The 6,035-nt window shown below is 35.8% G+C and overlaps 1 pseudogene; it reads right to left on the bottom strand.

The window, feature by feature from the left end:
- Nucleotides 1-2,787: 2,787 nt before the first annotated feature.
- On the bottom strand, nucleotides 2,788-5,244 carry LOC120170471 (annotated as a pseudogene).
- Between the last annotated feature and the right edge of the window lie 791 nt (nucleotides 5,245-6,035).

The following is a 6,035-nucleotide window of genomic DNA, read 5'->3' as shown; positions in this document are numbered from 1 at the left end:
TGTGGTTTATGCATCTAAAAAATAAATAAAATAAAATCGTCGATAGTAACTATCAACACCAGTTGTAGAAAATATTTTAATGCCGTAAATAATTTTCTACAAACATTATTTCCCCAATTTTTATCACCATTTTCTCCTAATTTTGCCTAGTAGATATTACTTTTACATTTCCTCTTCTTTTTTTTTAGATTATTGTTTTATTTTATAATACTTTTATGATTTGTTGTTACGTTTACTGTTAATCAATTTTGTCTAATATCTTTTAATTTTGATTTGAAATAATAATTCAAGTAACAATAAATAAAACTGAATTTCTTTTGTTAGATAATCTCTATTTCTAATTTTTAATCTCTGTGGACTTAATATTAGAATTAAAATGTAAACATTAGATTTTAAATATTATAGATCATTGATGGAATTTAAACTTAAATCTAAAATTATATTAGATATATATTACAGTTATAATTAATTAATGTGTTTCAAATTGAATTAATTGATGAATCAAATTTTAAAGAATTATTTAATTATTTTTGGACAGACCATTTAACTGATTCCTGCATAATGTATCTGAAATACAAATTTCAACATATGCAACCCCCTTCTCTTTATTGTCCAAGAAAATAACACCCTCAAGACAATTACATCGAAGCTGAGCAACTTCCTGAGCACAGTATGTTCCTAAGTCTCTCAAAGTGGTTCGTGTTGTTAGGGTGCATATGACCCAAGCTACGGTGCAAGGCCACTGAGAGGAGCCGTTATGAGATTTCTCGAAGAGAGCAGGTACTTGCCGGGGCAACCAAGAACGGTGATTCAGACTCCGGTGAAAATGTTGTGGTTCTCAACCGTAGCAGCCGTGCTCTTTGAATCATTGGCTGATCCAATTCCAGTTTTGTTAACCCAGATGGCCACTTTAGATATGTTTCTCGTACCCTACCGCTGATCCAAAACTCAAGCTTTTACTATGCAATATATATATTTATGGTTCAATACTCCGTTTAAAGATTTTTCGGAGCTGATCCGAATCAGTAGCGTTGCAGCTCCTACTCCGGAACACCTCTGATACTTGGGGGGGCGTTTGAATGGGAACGTGAGATTTCATGGGAATGAAATCCACCTTTCTCGTTTGGTTAGTCAAAAATTTCATTTTCGATAATGTAATATTATCAATAGTAAATTTTTTAGGTATATTACTGGGAATGCCATTACCTCCCTTTCCTTAGGTATTGTTGGATTACTGGCGTTTTGGATTAAAATGCCCTTAAAATTTTTCAAAAATATCCTCTTTTTTCATTGAATAATAAAAATTCTACGAATGTTAAATTACAAATTTATCCTTAAACTATTTTAGATTTACAAGAAAAATCTATAATTAAAATTTTATATGAAGTTCAGGGGTTAAAATAAAATTTTACTCTTTCATTAAACATTTTTATATTTTCAGTTTTGTAAATAAATATATATGAATTTAATTTTTTAAAAGAAAATATATAAATATTTTTCAACTTGTTAAAAAAAACAAATATATAATAAGGACAATTTGGTCAAATATACATTCCAATAATCTTTTATTCCTTTAACTAAACATGATAATTTTATATTCCTGCTAAACTAACCAAACACAAAATACAATATTCTCAATAATCTTATTCCCTGATAATCTTATATTCCCATTAATAATCTTACATTCTCATTAGTAATCTTACATTCCGTATACTTAAGTGTACCTGGAGGTTTATATCATGACCCCCTCGACTTTTGATCTCGCCGTTCATATGAGAACAATTGGGTGGCGGAGGTATGTTTCATATGAGATACATTTGATGATACTTTGAACCAAACCATTGAACCCTTAACCTTAAGTCCTAACCGACCATCGACGTCCATGGCCCTACACATATCAACGTCGATATCATTTCTTGTCTAATTCCATCTGCCATTAAAGACCAACCCACGTACCTTTCAGGATAGGAATACAAATGTACTTCCCGACTATATATTATTTTATTAAATTATTAAAAGTTATAAAATAATCATCAAATTATTTATATATTTTAAATTCATCAATTTTAGTTAAAATATTAACGGTTATCTTATTTAAATATTAACATATTAATCAAGATATGATAAAATCATATTTTAATGATGTTTTATAACATCATTGTTACTTTCAAGCACTAGTTCGACACTATAATGTTTTAAATACTGACTCGACGACATAATCTAAACGAAGAGTCAATTCATAAAATATAACTCAAAGCCTCGAACGATTCTATAATCAGATTTTATCATATCTCAATCAATAGGATTACATCTAACTTAAACAACCAATTTTTAACAGAAAAATCTAAGATCATATTTTATCATATCTTAGATTCATGTGTCAAATGATTAAAAATACTTAGCATAAATATTACTTTACAATCACCTTTAACTTAATAAAAAAAATTAATTCACGCAACTTCTCAAATACGAAATTCAGTAACTATACCTGAAATTCAGTTTAATCATGCAATCATCGAAAATTGAGAAGAACAAGGCAGGTTTTTACATCATCTGATGGAAATGCATTAAGTAATATGATTCCATAAACTGCATCTTCTAGTAAATTGCATAACTTATAAATCATATAACAGAGCAATCACCTTAGCTATTCTTCAGTGTTCTTTCTTCACTGATCCAAGCAAAATAAATATTGAAGTAATAAGAGACATCAAAATGGTACAGGACCCTAAACAACAGGCGCGTGAGTGCTTAATATCAGCCCCGGTTGAGGCTTCGTACACCTTGTTTTTGCAGGAAATCTGCTGCAGCTGTAACAATAAATTGTTAAAAAGAATTTCGAATAAAATTTCCACCTACACTTTATGCTGCGCCTAGTTCATCGGCCGTCACGACAAGTCAATTTTCCAGTGTCATCTTTTTTTTTCTACACACTACACTACGAGTTGATCAAGTTGCATTTGCTCAATCCATGCTCCTATAACAGAATAAATCTGGGAATTAAATCATTCGAAACCTCACCGGATGATGCACCATGTGCGATAGGAATCTCGAGTGGGGGTTCCTTTACAAGAGACTAGACCGACCCATGATAAGTCGGCCTCCTCAGTACTGTTACGAAGCTCAAGTGACGACGATCTCTGTAGTTGACCCATTTCGTCTGTACTAACTGACCAGTTGAACTTTCCATTTGGTGAACCCCACTTGACCAAGAATTCACAGGAGATCCGACAATACAAGCAGGATTGTTGGAACCAAGTTCCCTAGAGTCAAGGCAGCCTAGCCGTTGTCGATGCTTCTCGAGCTGAGCATGTGCAGAAAGGTGAGCAGCCATGGGGGAGATTGGCTCAGTACGTCTCGGTGACATTCTTCCAGGAGAACCAACACCAAAAGAAGCCTGCAACAGTGGATGCTCGACACTTTTGTGTGCAAAAACATTAGTATTAATAGGAGATAACTTGTTCTGTTGCTGTTGAAATTGATTAAGGAGAGCTGATTTATGAGCTGGGGAAAATATAGCAGAAGCAACTGGCTGGTCAGCATATCTAGGAGATGAAGAGATTTTCGCTGAAAATAGCTCTTCGAGGTTTGAAGGAGTTAATGTTCTAGACAGTTCAGAACGACTCATAGACACTGGATTGTTATGAGACTGGGAAAAGTCGGATAAATAATTTAGATTCTGTTCCTGGGCATCAAATTCTGGCCACATGTCAAAGTCCTCAAGTGGCATGTCTCGAGCACTAAGAGAGGAACTCAGGCGACTTGATTGAAAGTTGCTACCAGGAAGATGAAGTATGTTGGAACACTTGGTTGAGGCCAAGCTGCAGATGAGTGTGAAAGGCCATTTGCAGATGGAGACATGGGTTGATTAAACGGTGAAGGGGATATGGAAGATACTGATGAGGGTGAACCGGGTAAAAGGCTCATAACGGAAGCCATGTCCATGACACTAGCAGCAGATGCAGCTGAGCGTGGAGAGGCAACAGCTGAGCCAGTTGAGACATAATGTGGGCGCAGTTCTTCAGCTGTGTGGGCAAAAAAGCATACCCGCCTATCGCAACTTGTGCCATCCTTGCACATCCGAGTGCAATATTGTGCTGGATGTAGCCAACATTCGAAAGCTCCATGAGCATATTCACACATATCCCCACGTCTACAAGCTCCTTTTCTGAAATCAGGGCAAGGGACAACTGTAGAGGTACTTACGAGGATCCCTTCTCTGTGCATTCTCTCCTGGATGAACAAATGGGCACTCCGTCCAATCATGGGAGTATGCTCTCGAACAAGGACGAATCTTGAATGAAAATATCCGGAACTCATCAGTTGTGTAAATGCTGTTCTTGATATCAGGGAGAGATAGATCAACAGGGTACTCTTTCCTCAATGTTGCAGAGTTAACAGGTATATCAATGAACTTTGAAGCCATTAATAAAGATGCTAGATTCGAAGTAGAGGGTGGTGATCCATTTTCTGGTGATGAAGAAAGGGTCAGCAAGCCAGAAGCAGAGTTATCAATGGATATCCGTAAATTCGGCTTGCCAAAAGGGTTATCATAAACACATCCTGAAAGAAGTTCTTCCAGAACACCTCTCATGCCTTGGAGCTTTGGATGTACTACAAGAACATCAGCAGGTCGATGGCCAATGGCATCAGAGTAATTTGGATCTGCACCAGCTGATAAAAGTAGATTAACAACATCAATTGCATGAAGAGATCCACCAGAGGCAGCACAGTGAAGGGCAGTACTTTTGTCTGTGCCACATGATAGGTTGACAGCCGCAGACTGAGTCAACATAAGCTTACCAACATCAACACTGCCATAGGTAGCAGCAACCATCAAAGGAGTTCTATGCTTTGCATCTATTCGGTTCGAGCACTTTTCACGACAATACCAAAGCCCAACCTCCTCTATTGAAGAAGAATCTTGCTCTATATATTGTTTAATACCCTCAACATCATTGTTAGAAGCAAGCTCAAGTAAGCTAGAAAAGCAGTACTCAGTTTTCGCAGTTAAGTGATTCATTTCTCTGGTGTTACTCATTGTTTTTCCAGTCTATGTAGAAGTCGGCTCAGATTTCGAATGCTCCGGGCCACCGCACATGCTTCCGTTAGCTGGAAATTTGTAAGCAATAATGAAAGACAATGTGAAACTTTTGTTCACACTCACATCAATAACTACAAGAATCTTAAATCTTCTGTGTCAGATGACAGATCCGGAGGTAATTTCGAATAATCTGGATAAATAATTGACAGAAAATTAAGAAAGCCAATGATTCTTATTCTCAAGATAAAAAATACTTTTCAATGAATCTTTAAAAAATTATATCTGAGAAGGAATAAAATGCAGACAAGGCAAGAATGAGATCAAAAGAGATTTTCAATGAATATTTTCTAGTAAATACAAATTCAACCATAATTTAAATCATAACCTTGAAGCTCTATAGGTTGTGATGAACTTGAATCCATGGTACATTGGTATTTATTCAAGATTTTAGCCATTAATGCTTTTTTGCTCAATAAAGTAAAAAAAAAATTGCCAAACAGAAAACACATTTCTCCGAAGCTTCATTTTTTGCAATCTTCAGCAGAAAAACACACACAAACATACAGCAGCAGCAAAAATCAAACTTACCAACAAGGAAATCCAAGCTGAAGCTGAAAATTTGGTAATAAAAGCAAAACAGATCTAAGGGAAAACGAGAGAGAACTAAAGGGTCTGTTTGGAACGGGAAAAATATTTTACGGGAGTGCTTGGTTCGCGTCAACGTAAAACATTTTACGGTCAAGGGAAAACTTAGGCACGGTATTTCAACTTACCGTTTCTAAAAGGGTAAGTTGTTTTCCAAGCAGCCATTGTTCCACACAGAGAAGACCAAGATTGATTTCTCCCGTCTCTTGCTCCATACCGGCGACTATTTGAAATCCTTTTCACCGACAAGACAGCGGTACAATTTCTCAGGTATGCCTCGTTTCTTCATCTCCCTTTTCTTTTTCCTTATTTCGCTTCTTCGATTTCTGATTTTGTTTATAGTGGT

Source organism: Hibiscus syriacus, unplaced genomic scaffold (genome assembly GCF_006381635.1).
Source record: "Hibiscus syriacus cultivar Baekdansim isolate YM2019G1 unplaced genomic scaffold, ASM638163v2 tig00111779_pilon, whole genome shotgun sequence".
NCBI lineage: Eukaryota > Viridiplantae > Streptophyta > Magnoliopsida > Malvales > Malvaceae > Hibiscus > Hibiscus syriacus.
The sequence above is the reverse complement of the archived record's forward strand: the minus strand, read 5'-3'. Positions and strand labels throughout refer to the sequence as shown.